The 20,787-nt window shown below is 44.6% G+C and overlaps 1 long non-coding RNA gene across 1 annotated transcript in view; it reads right to left on the reverse strand.

The window, feature by feature from the left end:
- The window catches only part of LOC135213211 (uncharacterized), a 55,276-nt gene extending 35,136 nt beyond the window's left edge, over nt 1-20,140 (reverse strand). The window contains exon 1 of the long non-coding RNA XR_010314098.1: nt 18,967-20,140. This is a non-coding gene — a long non-coding RNA (uncharacterized LOC135213211). The remainder of the gene's footprint in view (nt 1-18,966) is intronic.
- Nucleotides 20,141-20,787: the final 647 nt, after the last annotated feature.

Below are 20,787 nucleotides of genomic sequence, written 5' to 3' on the forward strand. Positions count from 1 at the left end.
ACCTATGAAAACGAGTGAAAAACGAACGGAATCCTAAATTTAAAGCCATCTAACCCGAGGGAAAAACTAGCTTCCAATGAGACGTATCAGTCAAATTTTGGTCTTAAATTACATCGTAAGACGAACAGTATGACTTCGTTACATAAGTTAAGTATCCAGATATTCATTAATATGCTAACTAAGGACAAAAAACATTAGCCGAGACCAAGTGATATGGTTGAATCTGAAGCCAAGGAGAATATGACTAGCCGGCATCCTTGTCTGTCTAAACCACACCTCCTTACAATAGTGCTGTTTGACGACAAGCTAGTGTAATTGTAATTTAATTGAAAAGTAATAAAATAATATTTAAAGGTAATTAAATTAACTTTATTAGGCCTAATATTAATTTCAGTTGTAATTGTAATTTGATAATACGACTGGTAATAATTTGTAACTGTAATTGACATAAGCTCAATGTAAATACTGACGGCAATAGTCTGTTAACCGTATGAAGACGTCATACATACAAATTCCTTATATCTGACATCTGATTATATGCCCCAAGATAGATACCTCATTGACTATATTAAATGTCAACATAGTTGAAGACACGTCTCCTTTAAGACGTTTGTACAAACTTGGCATAAGTGAGAGTGTTGTTACGTTAGTCATTTTAGTCAATCAGGAGAGAATGAGATGGATACGGCGACGCAAACCCGTATTCGTCACCCGCTGATTCCAACGTGAATAACTGCCGAGTTTAGTGTTTATACTACGCCAATATGATGATACACATAATACAATTATAATGCTTTAGTCGGACAGAATCCGATCTTCATTCTGTTCGATTACATTCATATTAATTATCCTCAGATCGGATTCTCGTTCGTTTTCAATTACACCTGTATTGAATTATCCGAAGTCAAGAGTGCCTTAAGCCTACAGCGTTAGCCAATATAAAAATAACTACCGATATGTTGTACAGCGAATACTTAGGTTAGGCTAGGCTACTGAATATGCATACGATATATCATCGTGAACACTAGGCTAACCGTAGTTAATTTTATTCGATTTCTCTTCATACTGAATATCGTAAGTCAATATGCATTGAACGGAGAATTAGTTGATATTAACAATTATCGTATCGTATACATAGAGGAAAGTAACCTTAAAGACGAAGGAGCATATCTGAAAGACCAACCCTGGCCTAAAAGCTTCTGATGCAAGGAACTCGAAGCAGGAAAAAGCCTAAAGATGCTCTAAGGACACTGTGCTTCTAAAAATACTACTTTAATAGAAAACCGACCCGAAGAAGCCTGCACTTCTCTTCCTAAACTAAACACTATGTAGCCTATTATCCCTACTCGTCTATATCTGACCTAAGTTTTTATCATCCTGAGAACTTACACATCGAGGGAAGGGGAATCTGCTGCCAACACTGCCTGCTCCGCGCCAGGGGGGACGGCGGATCCTGCCCTGTGGGCTTGCGGATCCCCATAACCCCCAGCACCGGTTAGGGCTGATTCTGGAACAGGCAGGGGAGTTCCAAAAAGAACGATTAGTAATTTCAGTATCCCTATTGCTCGATCTATCCTCACATAACTCTTTGACATAAAATAATCGGTAACAGCAGATGTTCATACTCGATGTCAGCGTACTCTCAAGACTCTTAAAGAGCACTGTCTCTAAGTCTTTATCTTGATCTACGTTAGTCTCTTCCTGCCTACAGTTACTTCTTAATACGAGACCTTTCCTATGTTTGAGATATCCTAACATCTGGTCCAAAGACCACTCCTGACATTCCAAACATCTGGTCTTTACATTATATTGAACAGGCCTACAATTTACGCATAAGGAATGACTATCGTGTCATAGAGTACTCATCCTTTTCTTGCATTATTGGCAAAGACAATACGTTGTTGGAACTTCCCGCTCGTCGGTTGTTTTTTCTGTGATGTCGTGGCCGAGGATGCAGTAGTCGTTGTCGTAGCCTGTGTTGTTCTTCCTTTGCAGAATCAATGTCTAATGACAAGGTATTAAGAGCAATCCAACCGTAATCCAAAGGGATGCGTAATTCGTCACCAAAATCAATCAAATCAAAGGTGCAAATGAAGGCCGGGCAAGACCAAAAAGGAGTTCGCTGTGGATACATCTGTACTCCACCGCAAACGATAAGTGATTGACGTGAGAGGGCAGGTGTGACCGGCCCGTGAGGCAGGGCTACTAGCGGTGGGCTGGTAACTAGGTAACGAGGGTGTTTGCCAGGAGATTGGCAACACTGATCGTTTATTTTAACCAAAGATTTGGTAAATTTTTAATAAATGATGGTTCGGGCTGGTAAGTGACCAGGGCTAGTTCAGGTGTTCAGGGGGTGTATTGCAATATTAAGAATTAAAGTATAATTAGTTTTGTTTCTTATCTTTGACTTCTGAATTAATTGCTGTCTGTCCCCCTGTACTCCTTCCCCCTCTTCGGCCACCTCTCTTGATACCTCGCCTGTAGGGATTGAACCTATTCCTGAACCAAAGCTCCTGAATCCTCTGTAAAATTAAATTTCCCTCCTGGGGGTAGCCTGATGCTTGCCAAAGTTGAAACCTCACCTCTTGAGATAATGTCCCCCCCCCTCCTCTTAGGAAGGGGACCGCCTCGGGAAAGCACGAAGCAATAGCCCCCTTTTCCTTTGATCATCTGATAAGACCCATATATCATTAGTTTCAGCTTTAATAATAGCATCTCTGGTGTCTAAATTGAGGTTCCTGGGTAAAGATCTACTTCTGAATGAGCGGATTAAACTTTTAATTAGATCAATGTGTTTCCTGAAAGGCCCAATTATCACTTTAGTAATAAAATCAATATCATTAATCTTAGAGGGGTAAGCTAATTGTGCCAGAGCTGCATGCCCTTGAAAAGAAGATATAGCCATTTTAATGTTTTCAATATCAAAGTGAAATTTCTTCTTGAAATCTTCATTAAACAACCTGCCACTTGGCCAAAAGTTCAACTTTGGCAAATTTATCAATTTGAAAAGGTCTGCAAGTTCTTTATTATGATTACAAACAAAGAATTGATCATGAGAGTTCTTGTCTCCTTCACTTAATGTTAATGCAATTAGGGGGTCATTTAATTGTATTTTCCCATCTCTATGAATGGAGGGCACAGCATTAAAATTGTTAGATATATAAGTAGGAATAGGTTTGTTAAAGGTAAGCGGGTTAAATTCTTCATAGTCACTACTATCTTCATTATAAGTTGTAATAATTCTCATTTGCATTCTCAGGTAAATCTACTTTACAGCGAGGGCGCTTAGGAGGAGGAGTATTGTCATTCCTTTTTTTGCAGCAATCGCACCACTTCTTGCAATAGGAGTGAAAACCTAGACTTAAATTTGATAATAAAAGTTTAACTGATGTCTATATGGGCTCATGAATTTACCATCAGGTTGGACAAAACAGCAGACCTAGAAGGCTGAAGCCAGGCATCGGGTCTAGGCTCAAATGGCCTTTCATAGGTTACTAATCAGGTCAATCAGCATTCCTCTCACCTAATCCCATACTTAAATTTATATAGCCTGTACAGTAATCATCTTTATATATTTATATAGCCGACCAGTCAGAAATTCTTAAGACGCAGTTCCTCATGGTAAGGGGTAAACCATTATATCGAAAGGAAACGAGTGTGATACAAAATTCTACCCATTAGCTGAGGTAGGCGCAATTATACCGCCTTTGACAGGAACCCCTCCAGTTAAATGTCGACGATAGGATCTCGGTGGATAGGCGGAAGGGAGCGGCTAATAGGTAATCCGGCTAATAGGTTAGCCTGATTGCGATGTATGTTAAAATCAAAGTTAGAACAAAAAGTTAGGGCTAGTTAGGCTACTCAGGTCTTTGGAAACGTAAGGCAAAACTAGTTAACACCTCACCTTACAACATTAATTACCTTTGTCATATAAGTATCTAGTCCTTATAATGTTTAGGCTCACTTTAAAACAATAGTTTAGGATTATATGATAATGTACTTCGGTCTCGAAATTTATCTAATCTCAACTTTTACGATTATAACTACCGCACGGTCCGTCCCGGCTCATTGTTTACCTTTTACTGCCATGCTTATGACGTCATCATCTATATCCGCTGCTATCCAAGACGTTTTTATATAGAAACAGAATATTAAACCTTACCCTTTCTCCACTAGTTTCAATAATGTTTGATTCTGTAATAATAACAATTGAAGAATTTCACTATTGGAAGGTTCCTGGCTGGTTTCTTCCGTTTTGGGACCTCTCTTCTTTTTGGGTTGTGCCGGTGGAATATTGTCATCATCACTAGTTTCGCTGAGATTATGCACATCTGCTGATACTACGACTTTTTTGGACATTTTAATTAGTTGATTAAGTCGTTGTCCCTCGTAACAATAATTAGGGGAGGGTTGTAGTAATGGTGAGGTGTAACAGGTGTTGCCTGTGTCCTGTCAACTTCAAATATGTCGGTTTGAGTTCTGTCAACTCGCACGTCTCTGGTTGCTCCGCGATGGGCGTGGTTTGTGCTCGCTTACGACTGTCTGGGGGAGGAGCCAAGGGGCGTGTCATAGCAAAACCAGTGGGTCTGAAAGGCTGAAGCCTCTCTCTCTAGAACAAGATATCCCTCGCTATCTCGAACAGGGATCGAGAATGCGTCCCTTCCTGTTTCTTGATATATGCGAGAGCCGTGGTGTTGTCCGAATTGATCTGGACAATCCGTCCCATAATTCTTCCCTCGAAGAATTGCAGAGCCAATCGAATTACTTCTAATTCCTTGAGGTTTATGTGCCAGGACCTCTGTTCCCCTCTCCAGAGGCCTGACACTTCCTCCTCCCCCAGTGTTGCTCCCCAGCCTGTCATGGACGCGTCTGAGAACAACACTAGGTCTGGGCTCAGAAGTTTGAGGGACAGTCCTTCCGATAGCTTGACGGGATCGAACCACCACTTCAAGTGGTCTTTGACCGACTGAGAGATTCTCAAAATTTTGTTTAAGTCTTTCTTGTTCTTCCAGTTGTCTGCTATGAAAAACTGAAGTGGCCTGACGTGTAGCCTTCCAGAGAAAGCAAATTTCTCCAGCGAGGAAATGGTACCCCAGCAGACTCATCCATTCCCTCGCCGAGCATATTCCTTCTCTAAGAAGACTGATACTTTTTCTAAGCATTTCAGCGACGTTCCATGGATGGAAAAAGCAAAGTTGAAAAGCCACTGAATCCATCCGAAATCCCCAGATACATGATGGACTTGTGTTGGGATCAAGATGGGATTTCTCGAAATTGACGAGAGAAGGCCTAGGGCTTTGTCAGCGGTAACGTTGTGTGAAGGTCCTCCAGACACTTTGTCTGCACGATGGCGGATAAGCCAATCGTCTAGATATAGTGAGACTCTTATCTTCGAAAGATGAAGTCATTTTGCTACGTTTTGCATCAGAAACGTGAATACCATCGGAGCTGTACTTAGTCCGAAGCAGAGGGCTCTGATTGGAAGACTGTCCTTTTCAAGACGAAACCTGAGGTACTTCCTGGACCGAGGATGGATCGGGACATGGAAGTATGCGTCTTGGAGATCCAAGGACACCATCCAATCCCCTGGTCTTAGGGTTGCTAAAAACAGACTGTGAAGTTTCCATCTTGAATTTTTTTCTTTTCTTACGAAAAAGATTCAGCTGCTCACGTCCAGGACAGGTCTCCATCCCCCAGACTGCTTCGGAACCAGGAATAACCGGGGAATTCAATGATAGAACCCGCTCTACAGCTCTCTTCTCTAACATTTGATCCAGAAGATCTAGCAGGATCTGTTGTTTCAAAGTATGGTAAGAGGGCGACAGATCTATCGGTTCCGTGCTTAATGGAGGTCTTGAGAGGAACGGGATCTTGTAACCGTTCTTGATAACTTCGAGTGACCAACTGTTCGCCCCTCTTATCCTCCATGCTTCTGCGAAGAGAGAGAGTCTCGCTCCCTAACCGTGTGTCTTGAAGGGAAGGGTAGATAAGTCATTTCTTTCCCCTAGGTTTTGATGGGGCTCTGCCTCTAAGGAAGCTCCTCCCCCGAGTGGAGGCTCTCGAGGGAGCTCTGCCACGAAAGGGCTTTAAATTCTTCCTGGAAACTTGCGTAGTCCGGGAAGAGGGCTGAGCAGCAGGACGTTTTGAGGATTGAGATAATAGGTCCTACGTCGCTTTCTCTTGAAGATTCACCAATAGATCTTTTATTATCGATTGAGGAAAAAGATGAGCCGAAAAGGGGGCGAACAACAGTTCTGCTTTCTGTGCGGGCGATACTGATTTTGATGTAAAGCTGCAGTAAAGCGCACGTTTCTTCAGGACTCCCGACGCAAAATGTGATGCCAACTCGTCGGAGCCATCCCTTACTGCTTTGTCCATACATGACAAAATACTAGATAATTCCTCTAAAGAAATAGAGTCTGGGCTTCTAGATTGCATATCTAGGACCCCCAGACACCAGTCAATGAAGTTAAAAACTTCTAGTGTCCTGTAAACACCCTTAAGATGGTGGTCTATTTCTGACATCGTCCAGGATACTTTCGCTGACGGAAGGTAAGATCTTCTAGGCGCATCAACTAAATTGGAGAAATCACCATGAGCGGAGGCAGGGATTCTCAAACCTGCTTCTCCTCTGTTTCATACCATTACAAAATACTAAGATAATTCCTCTAAAGAAATAGAGTCCTGGGCTTCTAGATTGCATAATCTAGGAACCCCCAGGACCCAATCCAATGAAGTTAAAAACTTCTAGTGTCCTGTAAACACCCTTTAAGGGGGGATGGTGGTCTATTTCTGACAAAATCGTCAGGATACTTTCGCTGACGGAAGGTAAGATCTTCTTAGGCGCCTTCAACTAAATTGGAGGAAATTCCACCCTGAGCGGAGGCAGGGAATTTCTCAAACCCGCTTGCCTTCCCCTCTTTTTCATACCAGAATTCCTGCTCTACCTAAGTTTTGCGGGGGAGGAAGCAAAATGAAGTCTTGCCCTTTCCGCCCTTCTTGGATTCCATCCCAATCGTGGATCCTTTTTTTGAATGCCCTTTTTTGTGGAAGTGACGTGGCCATCTTCACAAATCCTGGCGTCTCCTTGCCTTCGATGAAGATAGATGAGAAAGACGCGAAGAGAGAGGAACTGGAGCTTGAAAACTTATTAGGAAACAAGTCTTTCAAAGGCGAGTTAAAGGGTTTTATAGTCTGAAGATGATGAGGCTGCAGGCTCTTCCTCATCCTCAGGACCAGGGTCAGTTGAATCTTCTTATTCCAAGGGAACCGCAGCGGTGCCCTGCTTCATGCGAGAAGAGATTAAACTCTAATTTCCCGGAGGAATCTTCGAAGAGGAGATTAGTGTATGTTCTCCTATCAGCGTCAAATTTCTATCAAGTTCCTGTAAAGGAACGTCTTGCGGTGCGTCCTGGAGAACTCCCTCTTGACGAGAGTCCAAATGAGGCTTTTGTCTAAGTTCTTGAAGAACAGATCGATCACTCGTCTGAAGAACGTCCTGCCTCGTATTTCTGAGAGCGTCCCGACATTTAGGACGCTTAGCGTCCTCAAACGCATACTCAAGAGCGTCCTCATCTGCCTCCTGGCGAGCGTCCTGACGTGAAGGACGTCGAGCGCTTAGTAAAGTCTTCTTAAAATCATGCCGTATAGCGTCATGACGTCTAGGATGTTTAGCGTCTTCAGAACCTGCATCGTGAGTTTCTTGTCGAGTAACCCGATGCTTGTGATATCGAGCATCCAGCGAAGCGTCCTCACGAGCGTCCTGAAAAGTTTCACGACGAGTAGGACGTCGAGTTTCTCTAACTATACCTTTGCGCACTTCTTGAGGAGCGTCATGATCCGCAGACTGAAGCGCGCCATCAACGTTCTCCTTAGAAGCTTCTCGATACCTAAATCTTACGTTCTGAGCGGTTTCTTGAAAGACTGCAGGACGAGCGTGCTGAGAGGCATCTTTACGGGATTCTTGCAGAGTGTCTTGACGCTTAATTCCTTTTGGAGGAGTGTCCCGCCGAGGGGAGACCTTAACAGAAGTTTCTTTGAAAGTTCTGTGGCACTGGAGACTCTCCCTACATTCTCGATTATCAATATCTTCCTCCGATCGAACACCGCCGAAGCGAGTCCTCTGAGCGTTCTCCAACTCCTGACAAAGACGACGGCCGCCTGTGCAACAACTAGCGTCTTTGTCGCTTTCGCCGACACTTTTAGAGACTCTATCAAAAGGAGCACTTACGCGTTCCTGAATGAGTCGTCGAGGTCTAGAAGGCGACGAAACAGGAGAGGAAGAAGGAGAACGCCTGGATTTCTTGACAGGCAACCATAGATCCTTCTTACGATGACGTGATCTTGACTCCCTTTTAGCAAAAAATGCAGACAATTGTTGATGCATCGCTAGTAGGGTTGACTGGACGCCCTCTTCTTTCCCTCAGGACTAAAATCAGGTAGATTGGAGAATATAACTACCTCCTTTTCACAAGAAGTCCTAATCCTCTTCTGTGGGATACTGTCTTCAAAGTCTTCCGGAGAAGAACTAAGCGGAAGTCGCGTAGGAGGACGTTCCCGATCTTCTGATGAAGCGTCCTCTTCTCTAAATCCTCTCTTAAGAGGGCGGGAAAGACGATGGCCGCCTGTGCGACGTCTTACGTCCTTACCGCTCTCGTCTTGAGAGGCCCTCCGAGAGACCCACCCTCGTTAAGGAGAAGACGTCTCGGAGGAAGAGAAACACTCTTTCAAGATTCGAGCCCGCGCACGATCTTTGGCAGCCTGGGAATCGTCTTCAGGTTCTGCTGAAGGGACGCCAGACCGGTGTTTAGTTCCCGTAACCCTCCTTCGGCTTACGACATGTCCATTCCCTATGTCCTGGGAGTCCAACAGAGGTCTCAGCCTGGAGGCGCTATAGGACCGGTTTGACACCCCCTCCACAAAACTATCACTATCACTGCACTTTTGCACATTAGATTGTAGCACGAGCACTTTTGATTCAAGGTTCCGAATCGACTCCATAATTGTAGTAAGGGCGTTACCTTCAGCAATCACTTCATTGCCCGAAGGCAAAATAACAGGATTAGGCGCAACAGACTCTACATTTATGTTAGACTGCAGTGTTTTATCACCGTGACTTTTGACAGAAGCACTCCTGGAGGAAGACCTCCTGATTCTGTCACGTTCAAGCTTACGTACATAAGATTCATACGCCTTCCATTCAATATTAGTCAGAACCTCACATTCTTTACACCTATCATCCAATAAGCAAACATGCCCTCTACAATTCGTGCATACCGTGTGAGGGTCTACCGAGGCTTTGGGTAGCCTAACCATACACTCTTTCACACCGCACACCCTGAAACTAGTAGAACTAGATCCAGACATCACAATTCAAGAACAATCCAAGCCAAATTCAAATCCAAACCACAATAGCGTATGCCAAGTCACAAAGCCAAGTTCAAAAACCAAAAGACAATCAGAATACTTAAGTGACCAAAGAAGTTTTCAAAATCCTGAGCGGAGGTAATAGAAACAGGTGTTTACACTACCGGCGACAGAGAAAAATCTAAATAGAAAATGGGAATGGTTCCTGACGCCCGCCTCCCAGCGGCGGGAATGGGTACTAACCACCTGGCCGACCACTGCGTGTGCCGGGAGTTTTGAAATTCTGTCGAACGTCAGAGAATACAGCTATATATATATATCTGGCAGGTAAGTGTCATGAACAAACATTGGATTGTATCTAGGGTAGAATATCACGACAGGCCAACCCTCATCACGGTGGACGGGTCTTATTCACTCGATATTTAATTGGTGAAACATGAATACAATTGCAACTCTAAGCATACCATTTAAAAGACTGAAGTTTCGTCAACATATTGTGATATATGAAAGCCCCATACGAATTAAAATAAGCATGTGAGCTCTTCGTAAAATGTTATTGTTATTATACAATTAAGTTTGTTCATACTTACCTGGCAGATATATATATAGCTGTATTTTCTGACGTCCGACAGAAATTTCAAAACTCGCGGCACACGCAGTGGGCGGCCAGGTGGTAGTACCATTCCCGCCGCTGGGAGGCGGATATCAGGAACCATTCCCATTTCTATTCATATTTATTAATGCCTCTGTCTCCTGAGGGGAGGATGGGCGGGCACTTTAATTTATTATATATCTGCCAGGTAATAAGTATGAACAAACTTAATTGTATAATAACAATAACATTTTGTTCATGCCACTTACCTGACAGATATATATATAGCTGAATCCCACCTTCGGATGGTGGGAAGAGACAGAATAGGATTTTTTAGGAAACTTAAATTAAGTAGATGATATACATCTTGGTTCCTCACCTGTTTGCAAAGTAGACTATGTGATTACTGTCACGTAAGGCTGCTTTTGCTTAAATCAGAGTTGCCAGCCAGGTGGAGACCTGTAGTGCTGGTGCGCTCTGGATGATCTGTCAACGGGTACGAGACCTCAACGTGACAAGATCATCGAGCCACACAAATGAGGCAACGAAGCAACTGACCACCACCTGACCAACTATTCACAAAAAAACCCTTAAAACTAAACTAAAGGATGGGAGATCTTCACATAGACTCACCACAACCTAAAAACACAACAACAAACTAACCTAATCCTAACTAAGGGATAGGGAAGAGCTACTCCGGACCCCAATACTGTGTCCGCAGAAAACATATGGACCAGTGCATTACAATCGTCATAAATCGTTCTCACATCCCTTAGGTAATGTGAGGCGAAGACGGAGTTACTCCTCCAAAAGGTGCAATCAAGGATGTCCTTGATTGACATGTTCTTTTGGAAGGCAAGAGAGGTAGCGACGGCTCGAACTTTCGTGCGCTTTCACTCGTAAGAGGCTCAAATCAGTCCTTCTGGAAAGATGAATGAGCCTCCCGAATGATGTCCCTTAGAAAGAAAGCAACAGCATTCTTCGATAAAGGTAACTCTGGTCTCTTCACAGAGCACCAGAGATTACCTGAGGGACTCTTACCTCTTTCGTTCATGCACGTAGAACTTGAGAGCCCTGACCGGGCACAGGACTCTCTCTGGTTCTTGGCCCACCAGACTTGACATACCCTTGATCTCGAAAGTCTTCGGCCAAGGGTTTGAAGGATTTTCATTCTTCGCCAAGAAAGTTGGGTTCAACGAGCAGGACAGCATTGTCTCCTTTGAATCCCATTAACTTGTTTAAACGCTTGAATGTTTCACTAACTCTCTTAGCCGTCGCAAGAGAAGTTAGGAAAAGAGCCTTCCTTGTCAGGATTTCGAAGAGACGTCCTGCTGAAGCGGTTCGAAGGGCTTGACATAAGGAATTTAAGGAACTACGTCAAGGTTCCATGATGGAGGTTCTCATTTGGAGGAACCTTCGAGGTCTCGAAGACTTTAGGTCATGAATGTCTTGTTGTAGACAGGTCAAGGCCCTCTGTGCCTAAAAACCGCTGACAACATGCTTTTATATCCCTTGATGGTAGGGACCGCTAATTTTTGCACATTCCTGAGGAAGAGCAGAAAATCAGCTATTTGGTTCACAGAGGTCAAGGAAGAGGAAAACTCCCTCCTTTTTACACCATGCCCTGAAGGAAGCCCACTTCGATTGGTAAACAGCTCTTGTGGAAGCACGTCTTGCATGTGAGATTGCTCTCGCAGCTGCTTTCGAAAAACCTCTCGCTCTGGCCAACTTTTCGATAGTCTGAACGCAGTCAGACCCAGAGCGGAGAGGTTTTGGTGAAACCTTTCGAAGTGGGGCTGTTTGAGTAGATCTTTCCTCCAGGCATGTCCTTGGAAAGTCTACAAGGAAAGACATGACCTCTGTGAACCATTCTCTCGCTGGCCACATCGGAGCGATCAGGGTTAACCTCGTCCCTTCTGAGGCCGCAAACTTCCTCATGACTTCCCCCAAATCTTGAATGGTGGGAAGGCGTACAAGTCTAGACCCGTCCAATTCCAAGCAAAGCGTTCTACCGCGATTGCTTCTGGATCCAGGACCGGGGAGCAGCAGTAAAGAGGGAAAGTCTCTTGGTCCTTGACGTCGCGAATAAGTCGACCAGTGGACGTCCCCACAACGTCCAAAGGTCTCGACAAACGTCTTCGTTCAAGGTCCATTCCGTCGGTAAGACTGTTCCCGACGACTGAAAGATCTGCCCTGACGTTTTGCACTCCTGCAATGAATCTCGTCAGGATAGTCACATTTCTTCTCTTTGCCCACAGCAGAATCTCTCTCGCTAGGGAAAACAACGTTCTGGAGTGTGTTCCTCCCTGGTTTTTTTAAATAAGCGAGTGCTGTGGTATTGTCCGAGTTTATCTGAACAATCTTGTTCTCCAAACTCCTTTCGAAGAACTGCAGGGACAGAAAATACTGCTGCCAGTTCTTTGACATTTATATGCCAGGCTACCTGTTCCCCTCTCCAGGAGCCTGACACTTCCTTCCCTCCTAGTGTTTGCATTTGCTTCCCAGCCCGTGATGGAAGCGTCGGAGAACAACATAGGTCAGGGCTCAGAAGACTTAGGGACAACGCCCTCCTGAAGCTTCTGAGGGTCCAACCACCATCTTAGATGGTTCTTGATCGGAAGCGATATTCTCAATATGGCATTTGAGATCGTCCCTTGGCCTTCCACTCGTCCGCAAGGAAAAATTGGAGAGGCCTGATGTGCAGTCTTCCCAAGCCAAGGAAACAAACCTTTCCAGCGAGGAAATGGTCCCCAGCAGACTCATCCATTCCCTCGCCGAGCAAGTCTCTTTCCTTAGAAAGGCTGAGATCTTTTCTAAGCCTAGCCGCTGACGTTCCTGGGACGGAAACGCTCGAAAAGCCACTGAATCCATCTGAATCCCCAGATACACGATGGACTGTGTGGGGTCAGATGCGACTTTTCGAGGTTGACCAGAAGTCCCAGGGACTTCGCTAGGGGTAAGTGAACTGCAAGTCCTTCAGACACTTCTCTCTCGACGACGCTCTGATCAGCCAGTCGTCGAGGTACAGGGAAACTCTTATTCCCGAAGAGTGTAGCCACCTCGCTACGTTCTTCATTACTACAGTGAACACCATTGGAGCCGTGGTCAGTCCGAAACACATAGCTCTGAACTGCCACACTTTTTTGTCTAAGACAAACCTTAGATACTTTCTTGAAAGAGGGTGGATCGGGATGTGAAAGTACGCGTCCTGCAAGTCTAAGGACACCATCCAGTCGCCCGGTCTCAAGGCTCCCAGAACCGAATGAGGCGTCTCCATCGTGAATTTGGTCTTTTGCACACGAACAGATTGAGCCTGCTTACATCTAGAACTGGACGCCAACCTGACGACTGCTTCGGTACTAGGAAGATCCTGTTGTAAAAACCTGGGGATGGGGACCCCAGGTCCGCGACTTGTTCCACCGCTCTTTTGTCGATCATCTGCTGAAGGAGATCGAATAATACTTTCTTTTTCTTCTTTTCTCCCTGATAGGATGGAGAAAGGTCTCTGGGAGTCGTAGAAAGAGGAGGAAGATCTAAAAAGGGGATCTTGTACCCTGCTCCACGATCTTGAGGGACCAAGAGTCCGTGTCTCTCTCTCCACGCTCCCGCAAAAACTTCAGTCTGGCTCCGACTGGTGTCTGAAGGACATGCTTCTCACTTGGAAGGCTTTGGCTTAAAGGAAGCTCTTCCTCGTGAAAACCCTCTCCCTCGAGGAGCTGCTCTCGAGGGGGGAGCCCCACGAAAGGGCTTAACTTTCTTCGGCGGTCGAACCGCAGCTGAAGAGTTGAAGGTATGGCTGACCGTCTTGTAGACTGGGCCAAAAGGTCCTGAGTTGCTTCTCTTGCAAACTGTTCGTCAGGTCCTTTACTAAAGTCTGGGGGAAGAGATGGTTCGAAAGAGGCGAAAACAGCAAATCCGCTTTCTGAGCTGGAGAGTTACCGAACGAGCTGTGAAGTTGCACAGCAAAGCTCTCTTTTTTAAATAAAGCCGTTCCAAAATGAGATACGATCTCCTCCGAACCATCCCTGCGGCTTTGTCCTACATGCTAACACGCTGGACAGCTCACCCCCAGACTGAGAGATTCTGGGCTTCTCCGCTTGCAGATCCAGAACTCCCAAAACACCAGTCAAGGAAGTTGAACACTTCCAGCGTCCTGAGCAGACCTTCAAATGATGGGTCAGTCTCCGTAGAGGTCCAGGTTACTTTAGCAGAGGGTAAAAGAGACCTCCTCTGCGAATCCACTAGGCTGGAGAAATCTCCTTGAGCCGAAGAAGGGATTACGAACTCCTACTTCAATCTTTGGTTCTAAACCAAATGACCCCCTTTTCCGCTAAGTCTAGCTGGCGGCAAGGCGAAGGTCGTCTTGCCTTGATCTCTCCTTCGTATCATCCAATCTTGGAGTTTCTTAAAGGCACGTTTCGTGGAGAGAGAAGTTTTCATCTCTACAAACTCCGGGGTTTTTCCAGTTTTAGATGAAGAAAACTGCGAAGGAGGAGACTTGGAGCTGCGGGCTGAAACTTGTCTTCGAAAGAAGCACGCAAGAGCCGAACTAGGACTTTTATAGTCCGAGATTGAAGGGGCCGCAGAAGGTTCTTCTTCAACCGAGTCAGCCGAACTACTCAGCTCTCACCTTCTTCTCTAAACGGAAGAGGAGACCGTCTGTCCGGGAGGGAGTCCTAATGTCGGGTCTTGGCTTGATCAAAGGACCCCTATCCTTGCTAGAGGCAGCCTTATTTCGGCTGTCTTCTCTATGACGCTTACTACTTGATGAAGGTAGAGCGTCCTGACGAGGACGAGCGTCCTTATCGCCATCCGCGGCCGTCTCACTTGCCAGAGAAGCGTCCTTACTTTTCTCAAATGAAAGGGAAGACCTTTTCGCTGGAATACGTGCCTGGTGCGCGTAAACTAGCGTCTGGGTGGGTACGACTTCTTGGTCGGAATCCCCAAAAAGTCTTGAAAAGAGCCTTGAAAGTCTGCGAGCTTCCTGCCAAGCGTCCTGCCGAGCGTCCTGTCTAGCGTCCTGGCGAGCGTCCTGACGAAGCGTCCTGCCTGAGCGTCCTGACAACTCCGCCTAGCGTCCTGCCACGTGCGAGCGTCCTGACAAGCGTCCTGACGAGCGTCCTGACGAGCGTCCTGCCAAGCGTCCCGCCTAGCGTCCTGCCTAGCGTCCTGACGAGCGTCCTGTCGAACGTCGTGCAGAGCGTCCTCCTCCAAAGCGTCCTGACGTAACGTCCTTCTAGAGGACGAACGAGATCGGCGAATCGCCGAAGGAGAAGCGATCAGCGAACGAGACGAAGTATGAGAGGGAGAAGGAGACTGCTTCGTCCTCTTGACAGGCAGTCTAAGGTCCTTCCTCCGCTTAGGCTCGACGCTGCTGGGCGAGTCCTCTGAGCCATAAGCGAGGATAGCTGGTCCTGAAGGGACAAAAGAATATTCTTCGTCGGGGAAGAACGAACAGAGGAAGCAGGACTGATCCTGCGAGAAGACGAGGGGCGGGGAGACGCGGGACGCCTCCTTCCTTCTCACAGGTACAGCTACCTGCTTCTCAGGTATACGCGCCTGTGCACGCAACCCAGCGTCCTCATCGGAGGAGATCTTACCCCTTTTCTGAGGCGGAAAAGCGTCATACGCATCCTCCGACGAAAGTGGCGAAAGAGGACGTGAAGCGTCCTCCGCACGAAAAACGTCCTTTTCAGAGGACGAGAGTCTCTCCGAGCGCTCCACCCCTTGCGCGGGGAGGACGCTTCGGAGGACGAAAAGCACTCTTTCAGGACGCGCGCTCGTGCGCGCTCCATTGGCAGCCTGGACTTTGACTACAAGGCCTGCCGAAGGGACGCCAGATCGGTGGGAAGCCCCCGTAAACCCTCTTGCGGGCTTTCGACATACCTACTCCCTGAGTCTTGGGAGTCTCGATAGAGGTCTAGGCCTAGAGGCATTATGGGGCCGATCTGACGCCCCCTCCACAACACTAGGGGCACGATCACACACTTGCACCGAGCCAGTTTCTAAGGCTTTTCACTTTGGTCTCAGAGTGCGAAGAGACTCCAAAATCAGACGAGAGAGCATTCGCTTCTCCTGACACAGAATCAGAGCCCGAAGGCAACACAGGTTTAGGGGTTGCAAAAACTTTTACAGGTGTTAATGTAGGAGAGATGATTAGCCTTACCTTTGGTAGAACCACTCCTGGAGGAAGACCTCCTGATCCTATCGCGCTCCAATTTAGGCGATAGGACTCATATACTCTCCAATCATCATCGGTCAATTTCTCACATTCATTGCACCGATTATCAATCAAACATATTATGCCCTCTACAACTCATACATACTGTGTGGGGTCTACGATGCTTTCGGTTAGGTAGCCTCACTTACAAATCAGCCCTCACACACACCTCTGAAACTCACAGCACTTGATCCAGACATATCTTATATAGAAAAGTCAATCCAAAATCAAAAAACGGTCCCACTATCGCGCATGCCAATTCAACAATCCAATTCAATACCAAAAAACCAATCAGATACTTAAAAGCGAGTCAAATTCCAAAAAATCCTGAGCAGAGGTCTGTAACAGTTGTTTACCGACCCCGGCGACAGAAAAAAATATGAATAGAAAATGGGATGGTTCCTGATATCCGCCTCCCAGCGGCGGGCGGGAATGGGCTACTACCACCTGGCCGCCCACTGCGTGTGCCGCGAGTTTTTGAAATTTCTGTCGGACGTCAGAAAATACAGCTATATATATATCTGTCAGGTAAGTGGCATGAACAAAATATGTTTTCAAGGCAGTTTTGAAATCCAATATGGCGGCTACGTTTTGCATGGACGGTTCTCATCAGTGACAGCCACCATCTTTCCCAGCCTTCCCAGCACTCATTTGAACAAGTTTAGCGTATGTATGTAACGTTTATTGATCTTACTCAAGATTGCAGTTGTAATCAGCACAATAAAACAACATTTTGTTGCCTATATTAGTGAAAGTATGAAACTTGTTATTCCGGGGTTATGGTTGGAACTGAATTCATTCTTACCTTGTAATCAGTGGTTTATCCTTACTGCCATCACAACTGAAACTCCACAGTGCTTATTTGATTGTAATTATACACATTTGGTCTTAATTCACTCCACAGTGCACTCGAACCACATTGCTGTTCGTGTTTCCTAAGCAACTCACTCCGTAAACAAAGTTACGAGCAGCAGACGACAACATGATATGAGATGCAAAGCTTTATTCCCTTAATTGTTTACTTTACTCAATATTTAGTTTAACTCTACTTCAAAATGTTTATTTAATTCATGTCCATTATCCCTTTTTTGCAACCAAATTAACCCCCAAAATTACAAATGTTCGGATGTTATACTTACGAGCAGACGACTTGAGGAAAAATGGCTCATCGTTTGCCAATCTAGTGGAGCGTCACACCATACGCCGATGCATTTACAAACTGTTTCGATGAATTCTAGTTGTCATAGTAATGCAGTAATGATAAAATTGCTCTAATATGTATATATACTACAAATTGATACGCTAATTTCACTTATTTCCCCGGTTTTGTGTAAGTCTTATACCTAGTTTGGAGGGTAAACACATACCAATTGACAACACTGATAAACAATTGAAGAGCGCAAAACGCCGCAAAGAATGCCGTAGTCCCCTTGAATAAGTACGAATAAGTGCTGGTAAGAGGTGGGTTTACGATTGTTGTGATGAAAGTGCCCCAGCGTCTATGGGTACAAGTGGTGTGCAGATTTAGCACATGAAATGGGAAGTTTGTTGACACAAGCGACTCCGTAAACATCAAGATAGCGTCAATCTTCGAAACATTTTTAGTTGTAAGTAAAAATTTCTAAAGCGTTTTGGTGAGATTTCCACTGCAGTAGGCCACCCTTTTCAGTACCCTCTGTTTAAATCTTAAAATTTGGCCTTAATTTCTAACTTTGGAGAAAATACTTACTTCGAAAGGAGAGTAGAGGTCTTTAGCTCCGTTTTTCACCAACAAGAAGTCGCGACTGATGCCCATCTCCGGTGTCAGGACGCGTTATAATGTACTTTTTCGGAGGGTGGCTAGGTGTTGATTGTAGGTGGCCTGCTTGGCCTGCTGTGATATTCTACCCTACTTTAGAAATATCTGTAATTTTTCGGGGTAATTTGGTTGCAAAAAAGGGATAATATACATGAATTAAATTAAAATTATTAAATAACAAAAGTAAATTTGAACTAAATAACGAGTAATGTAAACAATTTAGGGAATAAAACTTTGCAGTTTCGTCGTCTGCTGTTCGTAACTGTGTTTGTGGCACGCGCGCTTAGGAACCAGGAACAGCAACTGGTTTAAAGTGCAATGTGGAGTGAATTGAGACCAAAATGTGTATAATAACAATCAAATAAGCACTGTGGAGTTTAAGTTGTGATAGCAGTAAGGATAAAAACCACCGATTACAAGGTAAGAATGAATTCAGTTCAAACCATGACCCCGGGAATAAAAAGTTTCATACTTTCAGTAATATAGGCAACAAAATGTTGTTTTATTGTGCTGATTACAACTGCAATCTTGAGTAAGATCAATAAACGTTACATACATACACAAACATTGTTCAAATGATTGCTGGGAAGGTTGGGAAAGATGATTTTCGTCACTGATAAAAAACTGTACATTCCACGGTAGCCGCCATATTGGATTTCAAAACTGCCTTGAAAAAATATTTTACGAAGAGCGTCACATGCTTATTTTAGTTCGTATGGGGTTTTCATATATCACATTATATTGACGAAACTTCAATCTTTTGAATGGTATGCTTGGAGTTGTAATTGTATTCTTGATTCACCATTTAAATATCGAGTGAATAAGACCTGTCCACCGTGATAATGGTTGGTAAACGCTGGTGTTTCCCCCTAACTGCAATTAGGTACATTTAAAAAAATTACTCAGACATTGACAATGATTCCGACGTTTACAATGACTCTGATATAATGAAGATACCTATAGCCAATACGTAGGTATATAACGACTCACTGGGCGCTGCTGATAGTAGGAGGGCGCAGCTGAAGACGACCCTGAGGAGGAGGAGGTGGTGGAGGGAAGGCAGTAGTAGTACTGCTTCGATTTGGACCTCCTGCCCATACTGAGATGTCCTTTGCCCACTTGCCAGGGGCTCACGAAAATGGCTTCGAGGTTTTGGCAATCGATGGGACACACAGGGAAAGACGTGACGGACCGTAGAAACAACGGCGGACGCGACCTCTCTCCTATTAGTAGTAGTAGTAGGTGGGATACTCCACTGAAACAGCTCCTCCTCCCTTGCTTGTTTGATTCCTCCTTTGTTTGTTTGTGTTTGTTTGAGTATCTTCCTCTCTGAAATACCACATTTCTTTTCCATGAATGTTTTCTATTCTTCACTTCCTCCTCCCTCAGTAGTTCTACCAATGAGAGTATATCAGCAGCTGCCACTTCCTCTTTATTTTCCTGATATGGTTGCTGCACAAAACTATGTATATGTATATCTGTTTTTCCATTAGGTCCATAACGTATTTTCCATTTTGGTCAAGTTCTTGTGTCCCTATGAAACCTAAATGCCCATTGAAATCCCCAAGGACAATCACGGGCAGGTCTGTGGTCTTCTCTGATGCTAACATGTAAGGCGCCTATTATCCTCTATCACTAGCTGACGACATGGAGACTAGGATTAGGTTCAATTTTGCTGCTCTATAATCGCCCTCTACTATTAGAGTGGTCTTTTGTGTTCTGACTTTTCTTCTTCCATCTGGATCTCTCCTTTGGATCTATACATTATTAGTAGACCTCCTTTGGTGTCGTCTTCATCTCTCATTGAGTCTTGTAGGGAATAGTTTTTTGTTCTTTTTTTCTTTTTTTGCTACTTAAGGTGCGTTTCTGTGATGCACATAATTGCGTTTTCTTTTCTTAAGTCCACTATAGCTCGATTAGTTTTGCTTTCGTCAGCCCTTGTGTGTTTATGAGCTTTCTTTCGAGATTTCTTAATGCATCTTCTGTGTTGCTATCTTTTCATTTTCTCTATTTCTAAAAGTGCTTCTATACCATCGAATTGTTTATCTATCATTTGCAAACTACAATTTTCTCCCAAATCTCAGAGTTTTTAACGTTACTAGATATACTATTTTATCCAAACTCTAAATAATTTACATTCCTAAAAAATATAGTAATTCGCTATCTGACCGACTGACTGACAGTCGTCATGTCAACACAACAACAACAAATGTCCGTATGCATTCACCATCGTCTTCCAATCGTGTTTACCTTTTTTTTTTTCCATGTCGTTATAGTTCACGGATATCTATAGTGTCTAAAAAATAAACTGCATCTATATGTATATATTAGAGTCAATTTTAAATGTTAAATATGTGTGTATGATTTCGTTCCTTAGTCATGAATGAGTAATTTGGTCTAATTTCGAATTCGAAGACAATATGAATACATTCGAACACACGACATCGTCACGTTTTCCAGAACTTTATATAATATCGAGAGGTGAGTTTTATTTGTTTTTTGTGTTGGGGAAAGGAGAGGAGGAAGAGGGAAGAGGAAGGTGGGAATAAGAGAAGCGAAAGGAAATGTTCTTGTTGTAGCACGAAATGACATTCAATCTTTCTCCCCCCCCCCCCACACCAATTGCTCTCTCTCTCTCTCTCTCTCTCTCTCTCTCTCTCTCTCTCTCTCTCTCTCTCTCTCTCTCTCTCTCTCTCAGGGAATCAGATATCACTTACGAGGAAGATGATGATTTGAAGCTCTGTTACTTTCCCCCACCCCTTTTCTCTCTCTCTCTCTCTCTCTCTCTCTCTCTCTCTCACACACACACAC

Source organism: Macrobrachium nipponense, chromosome 42 (assembly GCF_015104395.2).
Source record: "Macrobrachium nipponense isolate FS-2020 chromosome 42, ASM1510439v2, whole genome shotgun sequence".
In the NCBI taxonomy this organism is placed as follows: Eukaryota; Metazoa; Arthropoda; class Malacostraca; order Decapoda; family Palaemonidae; genus Macrobrachium; species Macrobrachium nipponense.